We start from the raw sequence: 22,066 nt of genomic DNA on the forward strand, positions 1-22,066 counted from the left end.
GAGTTACATCCTGTATTATACTCCAGAGCTGCACTCACTATTCTGCTGGTGCAGTCACTGTGTACATACATTACATTACATATCCTGTACTGATCCTGAGTTACATCCCGTATTGTACTCCAGAGCTGCACTCACTATTCAGCTGGTGCAGTCACTGTGTACATACATTACATTACTGATCCTGTACTGATCCTGAGTTACATCCTGTATTATACTCCAGAGCTGCACTCACTATTCTGCTGGTGCAGTCACTGTGTACATACATTACTGATCCTGTACTGATCCTGAGTTACATCCTGTATTATACTCCAGAGCTGCACTCACTATTCTGCTGGTGCAGTCACTGTGTACATACATTACATTACTGATCCTGTACTGATCCTGAGTTACATCCTGTATTATACTCCAGAGCTGCACTCACTATTCTGCTGGTGCAGTCACTGTGTACATACATTACTGATCCTGTACTGATCCTGAGTTACATCCTGCATTATACTCCAGAGCTGCACTCACTATTCTGCTGGTGCAGTCACTGTGTACATACATTACATTACTGATCCTGTACTGATCCTGAGTTACATCCTGTATTATACTCCAGAGCTGCACTCTCTATTCTGCTGGTGCAGGCACTGTGTACATACATTACATTACTGATCCTGTGTTACATCCTGTATTATACTCCAGAGCTGCACTCACTATTCTGCTGGTGGAGTCCCTGTGTACATACATTACATTACTGATCCTGTACTGATCCTGAGTTACATCCTGTATTATACTCCAGAGCTGCACTCACTATTCTGCTGGTGCAGTCACTGTGTGCATACATTACATTACTGATCCTGAGTTACATCCTGTATTATACTCCAGAGCTGCACTCACTATTCTGCTGGTGCAGTCACTGTGTACATACATTACATTACTGATCCAGTACTAATCCTGAGTTACATCCTGTATTATACTCCAGAGCTGCACTCACTATTCTGCTGGTGCTGTCACTGTGTACATACATTACATTACTTATCCTGTACTGATCCTGAGTTACATCCTGTATTATACTCCAGAGCAGCAATAGCTAATCTGATAGTGGAATCACTGTGTACATACATTACATTACTGATCCTGTACTGATCCTGAGTTACATCCTGTATTATACCCCAGAGCTGCACTCACTATTCTGCTGGTGCAGTCACTGTGTATATACATTACATTACTTATCTTGTACTGATCCAGAGTTACATCCTGTATTATACTCCAGAGCTGCACTCACTATTCTGTTGGTGCAGTCACTGTGTACATACATTACATTACAGATCCTGTACTGATCCTGAGTTACATCCTGTATTATACTCCAGAGCTGCACTCACTAATCTGCTGGTGCAGTCACTGTGTACATACATTACATTACTGATCCTGTACTGATCCTGAGTTACATCCTGTATTATACTCCAGAGCTGCACTCACTATTCTGCTGGTGCAGTCACTGTGTACATACATTACATTACTGATCCTGTACTGATCCTGAGTTACATCCTGTATTATGCTCCAGAGCTGAACTCACTATTCTGCTGGTGGAGTCCCTGTGTACATACATTACATTACTGATCCTGTACTGATCCTGAGTTACATCCTGTATTATACTCCAGAGCTGCACTCACTATTCAGCTGGTGCAGTCACTGTGTACATACATTACATTACTGATCCTGTACTGATTCTGAGTTACATCCTGTATTATACCCCAGAGCTGCACTCACTATTCTGTTGGTGCAGTCACTGTGTACATACATTACATTACTGATCCTGTACTGATCCTGAGTTACATCCTGTATTATACTCCAGAGCTGCACTCACTATTCAGCTGGTGCAGTCACTGTGTACATACATTACATTACTGATCCTGTACTGATTCTGAGTTACATCCTGTATTATACCCCAGAGCTGCACTCACTATTCTGCTGGTGCAGTCACTGTGTACATACATTACATTACTGATCCTGTACTGATCCTGAGTTACATCCTGTATTATACTCCAGAGCAGCAATCGCTAATCTGATAGTGGAATCACTGTGTACATACATTACATTATTGATCCTGCACTGATCCTGAGTTACATCCTGTATTATACCCCAGAGCTGCACTCACTATTCTGCTGGTACAGTCACTGTGTACATACATTACATTACTGATCCTGTACTGATCCTGAGTTACATCCTGTATTATACTCCAGAGCTGCAATCGCTAATCTGATAGTGGAGTCACTGTGTACATACATTACATTACTGATCCTGCGTTACATCCTGTATTATACTCCAGAGCTGCACTCACTATTCTGCTGGTGCAGTCACTGTGTATATACATTACATTACTGATCCTGTACTGATCCAGAGTTACATCCTGTATTATACTCCAGAGCTGCACTCACTATTCTGTTGGTGCAGTCACTGTGTACATACATTACATTACTGATCCTGTACGGATCCTGAGTTACATCCTGTATTATACTCCAGAGCTGCACTCACTATTCTGCTGGTGCAGTCACTGTGTACATACATTACATTACTGATCCTGAATTACATCCTGTATTATACTCCAGAGCTGCACTCACTATTCTGCTGGTGCAGTCACTGTGTACATACATTACATTACTGATCCTGTACTGATCCTGAGTTACATCCTGTATTATACTCCAGAGCTGCACTCACTATTCTGCTGGTGGAGTCCCTGTGTACATACATTACATTACTGATCCTGTACTGATCCTGAGTTACATCCTGTATTATACTCCAGAGCTGTACTCACTATTCTGCTGGTGCAGTCACTGTGTACATACATTACATTACTTATACTGTACTGATCCTCAGTTACATCCTGTATTATACTCCAGAGCTGCACTCACTATTCTGCTGGTGGAGTCCCTGTGTACATACATTACATTACTGATCCTGTACTGATCCTGAGTTACATCCTGTATTATACTCCAGAGCTGCACTCACTATTCAGCTGGTGCAGTCCCTGTGTACATACATTACATTACTGATCCTGTACTGATTCTGAGTTACATCCTGTAGATCTTTTATTATAAAAATGAAAAACATAACAATAATAATAACAGAAACATAACAAAATTAATAACCAGAAAATAAACAATGTAATGAAACTGGTCCAGCCGCTCTCTCTCTCCTCACACACATATTATACATATATACACAATAATAACTACCTACACCATGACATCTGGTCCGGTTACCAAACAAATAATAACAATATAATAAACAATAACCGACAAATTATATACATTTTTTTTTTTTTTAAATAAATAAAATAAAATAAATACTAACTATACAAATATACAAGACAAAACAAAACACCCCACACTCAAGCCCACCAGTCCCTCCCCGGCACTGACCTGAGAGCTGGTCCTGTGCTCATGCCTCAGTCTAACGTCCATAGGCCAGATCAGGCAGTGCCAGTTTTTCACCCAAATAACCAGTGTCCCACAAGATGAACCCACCTCCCCCCTTTTCCCTCCACCCAACCTAACACCTACACCCAAACCCATATATACAATATATACAGAAACAAACAATACAATAACCACAACTGACAAAGCCCAAGTTCGGCGCCTGCAGCCCTACATCACTGTCTACTGATCAATAAAACAAAAATCTATGGTGTCAGCAGCAGCCCACCACCAGGAGAGGAGATGACCAGACTAGGGCACACTAAAAGAAAAGCCCCTCCAGAGGAGAGCGGCCCTCCGTGTACCCAGTCTCTCATACTCCAGAGAACGCACCTTCACCAGGTCACCGAGTATGGTCATAAACACATCGTCCACTGGGAGGATTTTCCCTTGCGTCGATACTAAGCACCGTGCGTTCCACGTGTGATACCTAACCACTGCGCTAACTAGAAATAAGGTGCAGCGGTCCCGACCACCCAGGTCCCCGAATGCTCCATAGGCCCATTCCGCATAAGAGAGACCGGCCAGCCGGGGCCAGCCAATGGAGGCGCCCACCCTGTTGTACACCTCTGTGTTAAAGGGACAACGAAGCAGGAAGTGGTCCATGCTTTCAAGCATGGTACCACAATGCTCCCGAGGACAGTTCCTGTCCTCAGAGCTCCTACACTTCAGATTGTCCCTCACACACAGTTTCCCATGGAAGCAGCGCCAAGCCAAGTCCCAAACCTTCGAGGGGATCCTGATAGAATTCAAAAGATGCAGACCCACTCCAAGATCCCGACTTGGGCAATCCCTGAGCGCCAAAGGCCTCTGAAAATGGGTCAACAGAACCCTTTTGTCAAGGAGCTTCCTTGGCAGAGTCCTGACCTCCCACATTCCCAGACCCCACCGGCGAATTACCTTCAGAACCACGGTAGCGTAAGCCGGGGGATGTCCATGCGGTGTGCAGAGATCCTTCACTTGCCCTCCTGTCTCCCATTCCTGGAAGAAAGGCTGAAACCATCCCTTACAGGAGAATACCCACGGAGGAGCCCTCTCTTTCCAGCGGTTTGCAATATTGATCTTAATGAAGGTATTCACAAGGAATACCACAGGGTTGACCATACCCAACCCTCCTAGTCTCCTCATATGGTAAGTAACCTCCCTCTTGACCAGGTTCAGTCTATTCCCCCATAACAGTTGAAAGAACAAACTGTAGACCCGAGTCCAGAGAGGCTCTGGCAAGATGCACACACTGCCCAGATAGATCAGCAAAGGGAGCAGGTAAGTTTTGATCAGGTTTACCCTTTCCCTTAGGGTCAAAGACCAACCCTTCCATTGGTTCACCTTCTGAGTGGCGATCTCTAGCCTGCTGTCCCAATTTTGTTTGGGGTAATCCCCCTGGCCAAATTCGATGCCAAGAACTTTTGCAGAGACTTTGGGTTCTGGAAGGGTGTCCGGGAGATCAAAACCAGGATCTCCTCCTCCCAGCCAGAGACTCTCACACTTATCCCGGTTGATCTTAGACCCGGATGCCTCCGAGTAACGATTTACCTCTGACATCAGCCATTCTGCCTCCCCATCAGAGGAAACAAAAACGGTGACGTCATCGGCATACGCCACCACTCTCAGAGTGGCTTCCGGTGCTGCCCGGTCCATCCCGATCCCAGCCAACGGTCCACGCTCCACCCTCCTAAGAAGTGAGTCAATCGCAAACACGTACAGTAGCGGGCTCAAGGGACAACCCTGGCGAACACCACACCCAACCTCAAAAGAGCTGCCAATCCAACCGTTCACAAGTGGGAAACTCTCTGCCCCAGAGTACAAGGTCTTAAGCCAATCAACAAACCCCCCCGGCAGGCCATACCTCAGAAGGACAGACCAGAGGTACTCATGATTAACCTGATCAAACGCTTTTGCCTGGTCCAATGACAGCATGTACCCCTTCCAGTGGCCAGCCCTACCCTGCTCCACCGCCTCTCGGACACAGAGTACAGCACTAATTGTACTGCGGCCCGGAACAGAGCAATGCTGGGCCCCCGAAAGGAGCTGGGGTGCAAATTTCACCAGCTGATTAAACAGCACCTTTGCCAAAACCTTCCTGTCTGCATTGAGAAGCGCTATGGGACGCCAATTCTCAATGCAAGATGGGTCCTTACCCTTTGACAAGATGATCAGGGCAGACCTCCTCATTGACTTTGGCAGAGTGCCCGAGGAAAGACACTCATTGAATACCTCAGTCAAGAGGGGAACCAAGGCGCCCTTAAAGGTCTTATAGAATTCAGATGTTAAGCCATCCGGACCGGGAGATTTCTTCAGGGCAAGCCCTTCAATCGCCAACTTAACTTCCTCTTCCCTGATCATCTCTGTCAAATCGCCAAGAGAGGGGTCTACCCCTGGTTCGGGGACGGCTTCAGCCAGAAAAGCCGACATCTCATCCCAATCCAGATCCCTCTTCCCCAAGAGGTGCGAGTAGAAGGATCTGACGACCTCCAGGATCCCTGATCTGGATCTTTTCAGGGACCCCGCAGTGTCAACCAGTCCTGTAACAACTTTACTATTCACTGACATCTTGCAGCTTCTATAAGGGTCGGGCGAGCGGTACTTCCCGTAATCCCTCTCAAAAACCAAAGATGCGTGTCTATCATACTGACACCTCATTAGCAAAGATTTCACTCTGGAGATCTCCTCGCGGCTACCTCCAGTTGAGACAAGATGCTCGAGTTTCCTCCTCAGGCCCTGATACAGGCGATACCTGTCCAGGCTCCTGAGGCTCGAGAGCTGGCGGAAGAATCTCGCCACCCTTTTCTTAAACATCTCCCACCACTCTGACTTACTACTACAAAGATCCAGTAAGGGTACCTGGCTCTGAAGAAAATCCTCAAAGGACTGTCTTATCTCCGCTTCTTCCAAGAGAGACGAATTGAGCCTCCAAAAGCCTCTTCCCATCCGGGGGGTCTCTGTAACATTCAGGGAAAACAAAATCAAACAGTGATCGGAGAACTCCACCTCAACAACAGATACTGCTGAAGAGACGGCTTCCTCCTTTAAATAAAACCTGTCTATCCTGGACCTACAGTTACCTCTATGATAGGTGAACCCCTCGTGGCCTGGGGTGTGCCGGATGTGGACATCCACCAGGAGAGCCTCACTAGCTATACTATTAAGGGCGACGCTATCATAAGTCAGCTTGTCTCTGGAACCTCCTCTATCCCGGGGCCTCGTGACAGTGTTGAAGTCCCCTCCAAAGACGACCTGCCGACTCGTAAAAAGGTAGGGCTTGATCCTCATAAAGAGACACTTCCGGTCCCATTTAGATTGGGGACCATAGATGTTAATGAGCCGAAGCTCTTGTCCCTTCATGAGGACATCTAATATCAGGCACCTCCCCATTTCTAACTCAATAACCCGTCGGCATTCTACCGGTGCGGTAAAAAGGACCGCCACTCCGCTATACGGCTCGGCCGCAAGAGACCAATAGGAGGGCCCGAGTCTCCACTCCCTCTTAGCTATAAACACCTCTGCCATATTTGGCAGCCTGGTCTCTTGCAAAAAGAAAATGTCAGCTTCAACCCGGCTGAGAAAATCAAAGGCCACAAATCTAGCCATGTTTGACTTAATGCTGGCGACATTAATGGACGCCAGCGTCAACGGAGTGGGTAACGCCATCATTGGTGATTCAGTTAGATGGCTTTCTTCTTCCCACTCCCCTTATCCTCTGCCTCAGAGGAGGAATCCTTCCCCCTCTTTAATGACACAGAAGTGTCCATTCCCACATTTTTCCTTCTTTTTTTCGTCCTCGTCTCCGGACTCTGGGCCAGTCCCTCCCCCCAAGGACCTTGCATCCCCAGGAGAAGGAGACTCGGCGCCCCCTGTAAGCTCCGCTGAAGCCGGAACCTCACCCTCGGCCTCCTCTTCAGAGGAAGAGATGTTATCAAGGGCTTGGAACCGGTTAGAAAGACCAACTAGAGGGGAGTCGGTTTTACCTTCCTTAGGTACCTTGGACAGAGCGGGAGAAGATGTTTTATCTCCCTTCTTTCTCTTCTTTTTGGTGCCGAGCTTACGCTTGTGCTCTAGCCACCGCTTATTATCCTCATCCATACTTTCATAATGGGAGGATTCTGAAGCAGAGGCAGTTTCCTCCCTGTGGATCCTCCTGACCTCCTCATCCAACTCATCATCCCTCGGGGCCTCAGCAGCAACACTGGCATCCAGGACAGGGGCTGCCCCGGTAGTCTGGGGCTCGCCCCGCTCCCTCTCCTGTCTGCGCTTGTCTAGATGCCTCAGCTGGGCAGGCGTCTTTTTATTGCTTTTCTTCCCTGGCCCCTCAGCTCCCCCACCCCTGCTAGTCCCCTCCCCAGCAGAATCGGCCTCACGGCTTACTCCCACCGGGGTCTCGACTGCATTAGCAAAGGAGCGAGGACAACGGCTGAATGGGTGGCCTAACTCACCACACAGGTGGCACCTAATCTCCACACAAGAGGCGGCAAGATGGCCGACACCCCCACACAACGCGCATTTCTGCACGGTGCAGTTTGCACTGAAGTGTGTGGGGTCGCCGCACCTGTGACAGAGCTTCGGTTGCCCCTGGTAGAAGACCAGGATACGATCCCTACCCAGGAAGGCAGACGATGGAATGTGGGCAACCGTACCACCTGAACGCTTAAGTTTTACCATAAACGTCCAGGCCCCTGACCAGATACCAAACTCGTCGCGGTTTTTCTTTGGCATCTCCACCACCTCTCCATACCGACCAAGCCACGTCATGATGTCATAGCAAGAAAGCGACTCGTTACGAGTCATCACGGTCACTTTCTTGATCTGGTTTTGGCGAGACACCGCCTGAACGGCAAAGTCTCACCAGCCGGGCTCATTTTTTGCCAACTCATAATTCGCCCAGAAGAGCTCAAGCCCCTCCGGCCGAACAAAGCTGACATCAAACTCAGGCGTGGAATAGGGATGTATCAAGGCGTAGATGTCAATCGCCTTGAAGCCCATCCTCAGCAGGAGCTCCACAACTTTAGACCTTGGCGGACATGCATCACTGCCCCTCCACCGAAGACGGACCACATTCCTACGCACACTGCCTGGCCCGGCTGTTGGGAGGGACCACACTGTATCTCCCCATTTTTGCTCTCGGAAGGCCCCGAGGCCATGCCTCTCTATCCAGAAGGATAGATCAACCTCTCGACCCTCTACCATTAGTGATCTCTCCCCCTTCTTTAGAGCCTCCAGAAGGCGCCGTTGCAACATGCCGTCCCCAAAGCCCGGAGACGAGGAGGATGCCCTATTTGCCCCGGAGGTGACACTGGCATAACTCTGGACAGGTGTTGCCACCCCCGGGGGGGGGCAACCGGACCAGTGACCACATCAGCCCCAACAGTATCACCATTACCCACCTCCATCTCACCCTCCACCAAACCAGCAACCACACCACTAGACAATGAATTATCCTCATTCACCTCCACCACCACATTCATTCCTGCTGGACCAGTAACAATGGTGGATGACCTTTTGACCTCCGCATCAGGCACAAGGGGCTCAGTCACCTCCATAGAGCTGGAGGCGACCTCACCCACGGTCTTATGTGTGCCCTCCACATCATCGGTCGGTAATTTCCGCTGTTTGGCATTTGGTATAATGTGCCGCTGATCTCTAGCTGCAGTTAGGCGCCACTGATCTTTAGCATCAGGATCTTCCGGACCAGCGGCGCCAACACAAAATAGCACTTTCGTGGGAGGAGCGGAACGCTCAGCCCCGACAGCCCCCTCACACTGCCGCCGCTTCTCAACTAAGTGATCAGCAGCAACAGCATTCAGAGGCGCCGAGGCTACCGGAGCTGCCCCCGACACCGGGCTGCTCCCCCCTCCCACTGAGGAGCGCACCACAGCATTGTGGCCTGATGAAACGCCCGCCGCCGGGCCGCCCTCACTGTCCAGCCTCTCGGCTGATGCACCTCCTGCTGCGTCGCCGCTACTACAAGCAGAGACGGAGTTCTGCGCCTCACTACCGCGCTCTGTAATCTCCCCGCGCCTTTGCACCGGATCCACAGCAGAACCCGGGCTGGGCTGGGCAACGGGGCTTATACAGCGAGCTGAGCCTGCCGCCGACTCAGGGGGTACAGGGAGGGGGGCATATACGTATCTTACCGCTTCCTGCAGCTTTGGCTTGGTCTTCTTTGCCTTTTTGTGGCCCCCAGGTGCCTCTTCTGGTAGATCATCACCAAGATGGAAGTTTTGGAGGCACACTGGGGACTCCAGGAGCTTAATCTCCGCCATTAGCGCCCCTCCCTGGCCGCTGCTGTCACTGTCCTCCCCAGAGCCGGCAGAACTGCGACCGGATGTCACTGTCGCCTGTCCTGCAGGGAGCTCGCTGCACGTGGCCTGCGGGTGACTTTGCAGGCTGCCAGGTGGGGCTTGCTGCTGGTCATCATCACTCTCATCATCCACCTGGCTCTCAGGCTGCAGCCCTATCTGCCTTTGCTCTCTGGTATCAGCCATTTCTCTGTAGCGGTCTTCATTTATAAGTTTTTCTTTGAAAGGACCACTCTGCTCCCTGATGGTGGCTTTCCTAAGTTCCAGGCGTTGAATTTCACTGCTCAGTCTTTTTACCTCGGCTGGGAGTTTTGCCTTCCTTGGTTTGGAGGCCCCCGCAGCTTTGGCACTTGTGCAGCGCAGCTCCTCCCGGAGCCTCCTGATGAGCTTACTCGCATCTTCATACTCACGGAGGCGGATCATGACCCGGGAGGCATAGGTGGACACAGACTCCCGGGGTCCCTGCAGCGCCCATTCCCCCTCAGGGAGGTCGGCCTCACCTCCGTGAGCACTCAGCTTTCCTCCGGAAGGAGCGCCATCTTGCACGCCGCTGTCAGGCTTTTCCTCCATGCTGGAAGCCTTGCGGCTTCTGGGGGTCTCCACAATCCCGGGGGGAGTAGGAGCCACATTGCTGCGACTCCTGGTGCAGCGTCTCACCCCCGAGTCCTCTGATGTGCAGGCCGGTTGCTGGTTTCTTCTGCCCCCCGCCGGCCTGGTTCGGGAAGCAGAAGCCTGGGACTTGGCTCCATCACTCATCCCAGAAACCCGCTCCCTCCCTGGGAAAGAGAGAAAGCAGGTCCCCAGGTGGAGAGGTGTTGGTTTCTCAGAGATCAGGAGCTCACAGCAGGATCTGCAGCCACCACACCCGTAATCAGCACACTGACTAGCAGCTGATCAGAGCTGCACCCAGTATGCTGCTGGTGGAGTCACTGTGCACATACATTACATTACTGATCCTGAGTTACATCCTGTATTATACTCCAGAGCAGCAATCGCTAATCTGATAGTGGAATCACTGTGTACATACATTACATTACTGATCCTAAGTTACATCCTGTATTATACTCCAGAGCTGCACTCACTATTCTGTTGGTGCAGTCACTGTGTACATACATTACATTACTGATCCTGTACTGATCCTGAGTTACATCCTGTATTATACTCCAGAGCTGCACTCACTATTCTGCTGGTGCAGTCACTGTGTACATACATTACATTACTGATCCTGTACTGATCCTGAGTTACATCCTGTATTATACCACAGAGCTGCACTCACTATTCTGCTGGTGCAGTCACTGTGTACATACATTACATTACTGATCCTGTACTGATCCTGAGTTACATCCTGTATTATACTCCAGAGTAGCAATCGCTAATCTGATAGTGGAATCACTGTGTACATACATTACATTACTGATCCTGTACTGATCCTGAGTTACATCCTGTATTATACCCCAGAGCTGCACTCACTATTCTGCTGGTACAGTCACTGTGTACATACATTACATTACTGATCCTGTACTGATCCTGAGTTACATCCTGTATTATACTCCAGAGCTGCAATCGCTAATCTGATAGTGGAGTCACTGTTTACATACATTACATTACATATCCTGCACTGATCCTGAGTTACATCCTGTATTATACTCCAGAGCTGCAATCGCTAATCTGATAGTGGAGTCACTGTGTACATACATTACTGATCCTGCGTTACATCCTGTATTATACTCCAGAGCTGCACTCACTGTGTATATACATTACATTACATATCCTGTATTGATCCTGAGTTACATCCCGTATTGTACTCCAGAGCTGCACTCACTATTCTGCTGGTGCGGTCACTGTGTACATATATTACATTACTTATCCTGTACTGATCCAGAGTTACATCCTGTATTATACTCCAGAGCTGCACTCACTATTCTGCTGGTGCAGTCACTATGTAGATACATTACATTACTGATCCTAAGTTACATCCTGTATTATACTCCAGAGCTGAACTCACTATTCTGTTGGTGCAGTCACTGTGTACATACATTACATTACTGATCCTGAGTTACATCCTGTATTATACTCCAGAGCTGCACTCACTATTCTGTTGGTGCAGTCTCTGTGTACATACATTACATTACTGATCCTGAGTTACACCCTGTATTATACTCCAGAGCTGCACTCACTATTCTGCTGGTGCAGTCACTGTGTACATACATTACATTACTGATCCTGAGTTACATCCTGTATTATACTCCAGAGCTGCACTCACTATTCTGCTGGTGCGGTCACTGTGTACATACATTACATTACTGATCCTGTACTGATCCTGAGTTACATCCTGTATTATACCCCAGAGCTGCACTCACTATTCTGCTGGTACAGTCACTGTGTACATACATTACATTACTGATCCTTTACTGATCCTGAGTTACATCCTGTATTATACTCCAGAGCTGCAATCGCTAATCTGATAGTGGAGTCACTGTTTACATACATTACATTACATATCCTGCACTGATCCTGAGTTACATCCTGTATTATACTCCAGAGCTGCAATCGCTAATCTGATAGTGGAGTCACTGTGTACATACATTACATTACTGATCCTGCGTTACATCCTGTATTATACTCCAGAGCTGCACTCACTATTCTGCTGGTGCAGTCACTGTGTATATACATTACATTACTGATCCTGTACTGATCCTGAGTTATATCCTGTATTATACTCCAGAGCTGCACTCACTATTCTGCTGGTGCGGTCACTGTGTACATATATTACATTACTTATCCTGTACTGATCCAGAGTTACATCCTGTATTATACTCCAGAGCTGCACTCACTATTCTGCTGGTGCAGTCACTGTGTGCATACATTACATTACTGATCCTGAGTTACATCCAGTATTATGCTCCAGAGCTGCACTCACTATTCTGCTGGTGCAGTCAGTGTGCACATACATTACATTACTGATCCTAAGTTACATCCTGTATTATACTCCAGAGCTGCACTCACTATTCTGCTGGTGCAGTCACTGTGTACATACATTACATTACTGATCCTGAGTTACACCCTGTATTATACTCCAGAGCTGCACTCACTATTCTGCTGGTGCAGTCACTGTGTACATACATTACATTACTGATCCTGTACTGATCCTGAGTTACATCCTGTATTATACTCCAGAGCTGCACTCACTATTCTGCTGGTGCAGTCACTGTGTACATACATTACATTACTGATCCTGTACTGATCCTGAGTTACATCCTGTATTATACTCCAGAGCTGCAATCGCTAATCTGATAGTGGAGTCACTGTGTACATACATTACAGTACTGATCCTGAGTTAAGCCCCCAGTCACACTAAGTGAGATCGCTGCTGAGTCACAAGTTTTGTGACGCAACAGAGACCTCAGCAGCGATCTCGCTAAGTTTCACACGTAGCAGCAACCAGGCCTCTGCTGTGAGATCACTGGTCGTGTCGGAATGGCCTGGACCATTTTTTGATCGTTGAAGTCCCGCTGGGTAGCATGCATCGGTGTGTATTTGTGTCACTGTTGCACTGTAAGGGGGCTTTAAAAGTAGGGTACGTTTACCCTCCCCCGTTTTGCCCGTGAACTTTTCTGATGTGTGTCGTTTGTGTGTTTTGTTCATTGTTTATATTTTATCTGAGCCATATGGTCATTTTTTAATATATCTTCATTAAAAGTTACATTTTATTATACGTTCTACCGTGCTAGATACACAATTATACGGTTGGTAGCTCTACTGTTATATTCAGGTCTTGTTTCAGCACATCAGAACTCTGTCTTGTAAGAAGCCCTGCAGCTATGTGAAATTAATAGGATTACAACCATTTGCTATTCACTGAATCTAACCAATTTATGATTTTATTCACTGAAAACAAGGAAAAACTTTGCAAATGGTGAAGATGTGAAACGGAGTATATTAGAGCTCTAGAACATTTTCATCATAGAGTAATTGAGTTTCATTTTCATAAATCTGAAAAAGCCTTGTAATAATGCCACAGCTAAGACTCAATGTCCACAAGACATTTATAGGTTTCGCAAAAGCCTTCTGTGTATCAGCATTAGGAAATCAAATGGTCTTTTGATTCTTCAATCAGATGATTAACTAGAACGTGATGGTATATCCTATTGATATGCCATCAATTCCTCTTATGAGTATACCTTTTTAATAGAATTGCTCAGGACAAATTGTCCATTAGAGATGAACCAATCTTTAAAAATTTTAATTCACCAGATTTTCCAAATTTCATCAAATTTGAGTAGTAGCAAATTGATTCACCGCTAATCAAAAGTACTCCAAAAGCCTCCAGTTGCCCTGAAAAGATGTGTAGCACTATATCCACAATGGACAAGTAAGCAACAGCTGACATCAATGTGTCCCTCCTGCCTCAAAGACCAGTGAGTCTCATATGTCTTTTTCTATCAATGTTAATCTATTTTTTCATTTCCTCACACTTATTTTCTACACTACTTTGCTGTCACACACTATCTGTACAGTTTCTATAGTGTTTTAAGGCTATGTGCCCACGATGCAGAAATGCTCAGGATTTTTTCCTGAGCGTTTCTGCATCTCCCTGGCAGAAAAAAACGCATGCGGATTGTACATGTGGATTGTACATGCGTTTTCCTGCCAGGGACATGCGGATTGTACATGTGGATTGTAGATGCGGATTGTACATGCGGATTGTACATGCGGATTGTACATGCGTTTTTCCTGTTTTCCTGCCAGGGACATGTGTTTGTGAAGCGTTCTTCACTTGCATTTCTGCATGCGGGTTGACAAGCGCTTTCCAAGCGATTTTAGCATCACTTGGAAAGTGCTTCTCAACTTGGTCACACTATATAAATCTATGCAACCGGCATGGATTTATATAGTGTGACCCGAGAGAATGTCAAAAAATAAAAAATAAATCTATACTTAACTTCCGATGGCCCCTGCTGTCTAGCTTCACCGTCCCGGCTGCAGGCAGATCGCGTTACACTGAAGGACCTGCGTTTTTTTCCGCAATGATAATCTGCAGCGGAAATTTCCGCAGCATGTGCACAGCACATGCGGATTATCATTGGGGAACATGGCAGACCTTCTACCATGCGTTTTTTAAGCGTTTCTGTAGCGTTTTTGCCGTTGCGGAAATGCTTAAAAAAAGCATTGTGGGCACACAGCCTAAGGCTTTCTTTCCCTATCTCTTTTTCATAAGCTGTGAGCTCTCGTGTCCTCTCGCATCCAGATTAACCCCAAAATGGCTGCTGCATTCCCAGCCTCAGCTTTTATACAGGCTATGATAGTTTGTCTTGATAATTTAAGCTATACCATGAGATGTGACAGCTGCCTAGCATTATGTGGAAGGCTGTTACTAAGGTTGTGTGATGCTTCTTTGGCTGATGCAATAATCTGCAATGCATAAAATGGTTTGTGGGAATTTTAGAACAATCAAATATTGTTTAGAGTTCAGCAAACTCCTAAAAATATGTCATCAAATTGATTTGCTCATCTCTATTGCTACTATTATATTAGGGCAACTGAATGTTATAAAGGGCTTTTCTGGAACCTCCATGTGTTACATATACAGGCATTTAAGTGATGGCCACCATGTAAAGCCTCATTCAGACATCAGTGATTTTTCTTGTATGCAAAAAAAAAGTTTCATTAGAGCTGGCTCAGTTTGTCAGATTTTTTTTCTATTAAGGCATCATGGGTTTTTTTTCTGATAGAAAAATTAAATTTCTCAAGCATTTCCTACCAAACAATCTGTGAAAGACGAACAGCACATATGGCATATGAGTGCTTTCTGATTTTCTCATTGACTCATAGACTTGCATTGGTGAGTTTGATCAAAAATAGACGTTTCTGTGATTTTGTGCAGACCACTCGGACATGTGAACAGCTCAATAGACTATAATAGATACAAGTTCCATCCGAGAAAAACACGGATAAAACTTGGACAAGGAAAACTGTAGTCTGAATGAGCCTTAATGCTACAGAAACCCTGCAAGAGCTGCTCAAAAGAAGCTTGTAGGCAAACCCTACAATGGTGTTACAAAGGCTCTGGATGTCATGGTTCGTGTATCTTTAGCTGTGAATGAAGGATGCAGAATCCATTGATGTGCCACCTGGATCTACACGATGCTTATCTAATAAATCCCTGCATTGTGAGGATAATAAACCCCTATATTTCGCAGAACTCCCACATACATATTATATACAGAGGCCGATAAGACACTGGCTATCTGACATCTGATCTTGGCTAAATATTCTGTTTGATGTCACAAAGTATTTACCGGACCCTCACTTTCTGTGAATCTCAGGTTTATGTCACCAGTATTTTATTTATTTATTTTCCTCACTTATATAGCGCCATTAATTCCACAGCACCTTACATTATCCACATATCTGATTTTTATTCGCACCTCAATATCTCCCCGAACTACCAGAAATATACAGGAAGCCATAACTTATTTTTTGTTCTTTCACCCTTATTGTACATACATATTGAAGTTGAATAGTTTCTTCTGCTATCTGTCATAGCCTCCTGGGCTGGTTAAAGTATTGAAATGAACAGTCAGCTATGTTCAGATCAGGAAACCTTACTAATGGTAGGTTCACACGGAGCATATAAAAAATTGTTCAGAGTTTTATCCAGAAAAGTGGGACAATTTGTTTCTCACTTGTCATCTGTATACCATTTGTTTTTTACAGCAGCAGCTATAATTTACAAAACCATTTACAGCTTCCTAAGTTACAGAGTTGCAATATATTTGTAAAAATCGGATGTTATATTATGGCTCCATATGGCATCCGATTTTTTTTTTTTACACACCCATAGACTTGAATGGTTGATTGGGCGAGTCTCATCCGATCTATGAAAGAAACTAGTACAAGTGCAATTTTTTCACAGTCAGTGAAAAAAAAAAAGAAAAATCTCAGCACTGTCCCCCTGAATAACATTGGTCCAAGTGCTGTCCGTTTTGTTTTTTTTTCACAGACAGCACCTGCTTGGATCACCTGTTATTAAAGGCTCTAGTCCCCAATGTAAAATAATATTAATAAAATTATCACAACTTATACTCACCTCCCAGCGTTCCCATACTATCGCCATTCCAGGAATCTCCCACACAGTGTCATGCAGCACTTGGGTGCAGGGCTGTGGAGTCGGAGTCTATGCCCATTTTGGTGGAGTCGTTGTCGGAATAAAATGTACCAACTCTGACTCCTAAAACACATAATAAATTGGGTACAGTTCAATGCAGTTTGTGGGGAATATTTTTTCATAAGAATTTGAGAAAGTTATGAAATGTCCTATAAATGTCTGTCCTATTCCAGATCTAAGGGCCTAGACTTTTAGCTGAGATTAATCTGTGCTACAGTAAATTTATCACTTAAACATGAGCCATGTATGAGGGAGTCGGAGTTGGAGTCGGTGTCATGGAAATTGAGGAGTCGGAGGTTTGGCTTACCGACTCCACAGCCCTGCTTGGGTGACATTGTTATACCACGTTTGGGGGGGTGATGCAACACCAGCTTTACTATGTCTCGAAATTAGATGGATTTACATGATGAACTGTGTGTCCCCCAAAGGCATTAACGAGGATCTATTGTTTATTGGTTTTTATAAAAGATAGGGAACTATCATCAAATCAGTACTGATTATACTTTGGCGGGAATATCTTATTAGATATCTGAGTCAAATGGTATATTAATTAACTACCTCTATGAATCCTTGTATTCAGTGACACTTCTTGCCCTTTATGGCTTGTTTAAGAGATATGGGGTGGTTGTATGAGTCACCAGTGTACATTTGTCTGTGTGATAACTCTTTGTATACAGCCAATTATTTTTGACACCCAGTGATGTATTTACTATTGCTCTATAGTGCGGGCTTTTTCCCTCCTTTTTATGTCACCTTAAGTGTCTGTGCCCCTATGATGCTATTTGGCCCCCCTGCGGACACTTTGACCTTTTTTTATAGTGTCATTCTCTGTCTTAAGCCCCCGTCTCACATAGCGAGATCGCTAGTGAGATCGCTGCTGTGTCAAGGTTTTGGTGACGGAACAGCGACCTCACCAGCGATGTCGCTATGTGTGACACTTTGCAATGATCAGGCCCCTGCTGTGAGGTTGCTGATCGCTGCAAAGTGTCCTGGACCATTTTTTGGTCGTTGCCCTCCCGCTGGTCAGCACACATCGCTGTGTGTGACCAGCGGGAGCAGCGATCAGGCTGGTAACCATGGTAAACATCGGGTTACTAGGGGCACACGCGCACCTAGTAACCCGTTGTTTATCATGGTTACGAGCCTGCTAAAGTGAACGGTAACCGCTCACCGTAGCAGAGTGGTAATCATGATAAACAACGGGTTACTAGTTGCGCGTGTGCCCCTAGTAACCTAATGTTTACCATGGTTACCAGCCTGCTCCTGCTTCAGCAGGCTTGTAACCAGGAGCAGGACATCGTGGAAAGATTCTTTCCACGGTGTCGCTCCTCCCCTGATCGTTGGTGAGCCTGCCTGTTTGACAGCTCACCAGCGACCACATAACGAAGCAGCAACGATCCCTGACAGGTCGTATCATTGTCGGGATCGTTGCAGCGTCCTTAGTGTGACGGGGCCTTCATGCTCCTGTTTGACACCGATACGGGCCACTTAGTCCCGCACCCCTGCTCGTCACTTCCGGGTGTGTTTTCCCGGCTATGCATTCCACCCTGACACGCACACTAACTGGAGGAGGAGTTCACTTTTCTATCTATTTCCATTTCCGGTATGTTTTCTGTTCTGGCGGTGCGTACCAGCGTGGAACGCACGCCGACTGCCCGCACACAATTAGACCTTTTCTAATGCGCTGCAGCCTATCTCAAACGAGGTGATGGTGGGCATTGTGTAAATGTGGATCCCGGAACATGACCTGAGGACTCTCTTATCCTGCAGTGAGTTCTTTATTGGGGGGTATTATCTCCTTTTGGACTTTGGTCCAGCACTGGTATTTATGGACTCTCTATTTGACTAATGGGCATGTTTGTTTTTGGAATATACATATATCACAAACGTTTAGGATACTGACATTATACTCCTGAGGAAGCCATGTTTGGATTGCGTAACGCGTAGGATTCGTATATTTGACATCTCCTTTTTCCTTCTGTGGATACATATGGTTTGTATTCTTTGATTTCTCCTTATCTTGGGACCTCTCTCTTTATTCCCTATTATATACTTATTCATTAGGTATCCCATTCTCTTTGGGACCATATATTGGGTATTAAAATATGTAGTGGTCCTGGAGGGTCTATTTAAATCACTTTATTATACTAACATCAGATTTATCAGGTTATTTATATTTGCCAAATATTTCCCACAGATCAGTTGTTTGTTACCAAAGATCGTATCGGATTGATATGTCAATTTATGTAAGGGGATTCTTCTGTCTATGTGTCCTTTTTTCTGTCTTGCATGTTTTTAAATGATGCTTTTAAATGGTTGTGTCTAGTGTCCTAATAAAATTTATATACTTTTTCATGATATTGCATCCATATTCAATTATTTACCATGCTTGGATCCTTTATTGTCCCTCTTTTCTCTTCTTGTTTGCACATTATTTCTCGCCACCCATTAAAATAAAGAGTGCAACTTGCCAGGGTTGAGTCTCTTCTCTCCAAAAGGGCCCCAAGAGCAATGAAATGGGCAGCAGATATGCAATGTTCACTGTTGAATTACATACTACCATACATGCAAAGTGTCACGATTTTGAAGGGACAATTCATGAACTCTAAGATAAAATTAGAGGACTTTATGTAAATTTTGGGGTCATCCCAATTTTAGGGCTTTAAAAGTTGGCAAGTATGATAAATTTACACTTATTTTTATTTATTTATTTTACTCACTTATATTGCGCTTTACAGACATTATTGGCACTGTCCCCAATGGGGCTCAAAATCTAAATTCCCTATCAGTATGTCTTTGGAGTGTGGGAGGAAACCAGAGAACCTGGAGGAAACCCATGCAAACATGGGGAGAACATACAAACTCCTTACAGATGTTGTCCTTGGTGGGATTTGAACCCAGGACTCCAGCGCTGCAAGGCTGCAGTGCTAACCACTGAGCAACCGTGCTGCCCACTGTACAGAGCTAACCACTGAGCCACTGTGCTGCTTTGTAATCAAGAAAAAATCCATGTGGACAGATTCACATAGGGGAGGATATTTCTGCAGCTAATCTGCAGCAGATTTCATCACAGTGCATCAATGGCAAAATTGTTTTTTGGTGTGTGTTTCAAAACAGATTTCACCCCTGCTACATTAAGACTGGCTACAGTGTTCATTACTTTTAGCATTTATGATCCAGCAGCTTCTGTACAAGAAGTACGGTAAGTAACAAGAGTAAGGAAAATCAGATTTACCCTGCCAGAAGCAACAAGAAATTTACCTGCAGAGCCAGTTGTGTAAAGTGAAGGCACTCGCTAAGCCCCCAATGAAATGCTGTAAAAAGGTCAAGGATTACGGATAAGGAAGTAGTGAAATATAAAAACATTCAACACTACGTCACCAAACATTCCAGCTCTATGGACAACAGTGATATAAAAGACTCTTTATTGTTTAATGTGAAAACAGTTAATATTTTACTTCTTTGTTGGGTTATCAGTGCTTGGAACTAAAGGCTCCATATTTGAAGCTCCCTTCTACTACGCTCCTATGGCAACACTTACTGCCTTGTTATTGGGACATCACGAAGGACACATAGCTGCCCCTTTCCAAGTCCCATTAGTTTTGTGGATCTGGACCACAAAGTTAATATTTCCATAAAAAAATAAAATAGTGTTTCTAGTAATTTTGAGCATGACTTAACCCTTTTTAGAACTGAGCAATTTTTCATTTCTCCGCCATAATTTTTTTTCTTCCACCTTACTTTCAAGTGCCATAACTTTCTTCGTTTTCAGCTGACATAATTATACAATGGCTTATTGTTTGCTGGACAAGTTCTAGCTTTGAATGACTTATATGAGGCTTTGATCACTTTTGGGTGCCGGTAACATAACACAGCTGGCACCCAGATCCTGAGCCTCCTCCATACACAGGGAAAAAGATATTAAGCAGCCACTTTTAGTTACCTTCTTTGGAATTTCCAAGTTCCCTTAATCAAGAAATTCTTGTTCCTTTGAAATAAGAGGGTTGGGAGCCATGGGTAATGATTAGGACACACCTTGGGAAAGATTTGGTGAGATATAGAGACTGTGGACATAGGACACCATAGATGTGGCTATGGGTGCAGCTTTTATTTGATTTGCCTGGTAATTAACATAGGCGCTCAGTATCGGCACTGAGGCTGGTGGTATGTGCACTATGGCACTCTGATAGGTAATATGGGTATTGTACAGTATGAACAAAGTAGTTGAAAATATGAGCACAGGGGCCAGTAATATGGGCATTGTGAAATATGGACAAAGTGGTCGGTAATACAGGCGCTGTGGCCCAAAATTATATTTTCGGTCCTAAAAGTCAACTAAATATGTGAAAATGCTGCAGGTTTACAAATTCAATGGACGAGAGAGTTCAGAAGCTCCTTTCGAACAAGGGGTCCTATGTGCAAATGTAACATCACCTAGAATAAAGTTTTGAGTTGAAAACTGTTTGATTTCAGTTTGTAATAACCTGCTAATGATTATAATTTAAAAAATGACCATTTTTTGTTCTTTATTAAAATGAAAGGGTTGAAAACTCTGCTGTGCATAATAATTTGGAACATGTATTTTGAGTGCAGTTTGAGTTTTTTATTTTTTTTTAAATATACTGTTATCATACACAGTTTGTACAAAAACCTTTCAATTGTACTCTAATAGTTATTTGACTGGAAAATTACAATGACTGCAATTCATATAGGTAATTTGGGAAAATCTGAGAAAATATTATTTGCAGAATAATTTGGAACACAGTGTATATTACGTGAATGTCCAGTAAGAGTGGTGAGAAATAGAACAAAAGTAAATACAGTGCAGCAGGAAGACAAAAAAGCATTAAAAGGAGTTCAATCATCAGTCTGAGCTTGTAAATATTAAAGACACTTGGGTGACGGGACAACGACACACCAACACATGGGGGACGGGACAACGACATATGGGGGACAGGATGACACGCCGACACATGTGGGACGGGACAATGATACGTCGACACATGGGGGACGGAACAACGACACGCCGACACATGGGGGACGGGACAATGACACGCTGACACATGGGGGACTGAACAACGACACACTGACACATGGGGGACTGAACAACGACACGCTGACACATGGTTGACTGGACAACGACACGC

At 45.2% G+C, this 22,066-nt stretch overlaps 1 protein-coding gene across 3 annotated transcripts in view; it reads right to left on the reverse strand.

Annotated features, from left to right (window-relative positions):
- Window positions 1-22,066, reverse strand: part of LOC141173779 (receptor-type tyrosine-protein phosphatase beta-like) — a 224,989-nt gene that overhangs the window by 197,269 nt on the left and 5,654 nt on the right. Inside the window, exon 1 of one of the 3 annotated variants that reach the window (XM_073658195.1) lies at window positions 20,181-20,233. The exons of the other annotated variants lie outside the window; for them this stretch is intronic. The gene's annotated coding sequence lies outside the window, so the exon portion shown is untranslated. Of the gene's footprint in view, window positions 1-20,180; window positions 20,234-22,066 lie in introns of those variants that run through there. 3 annotated transcript variants of the gene reach the window in all.

This window comes from Phyllobates terribilis, unplaced genomic scaffold (assembly GCF_046119375.1).
Source record: "Phyllobates terribilis strain yellow unplaced genomic scaffold, ASM4611937v1 Scaffold_13__5_contigs__length_258822181, whole genome shotgun sequence".
NCBI lineage: Eukaryota > Metazoa > Chordata > Amphibia > Anura > Dendrobatidae > Phyllobates > Phyllobates terribilis.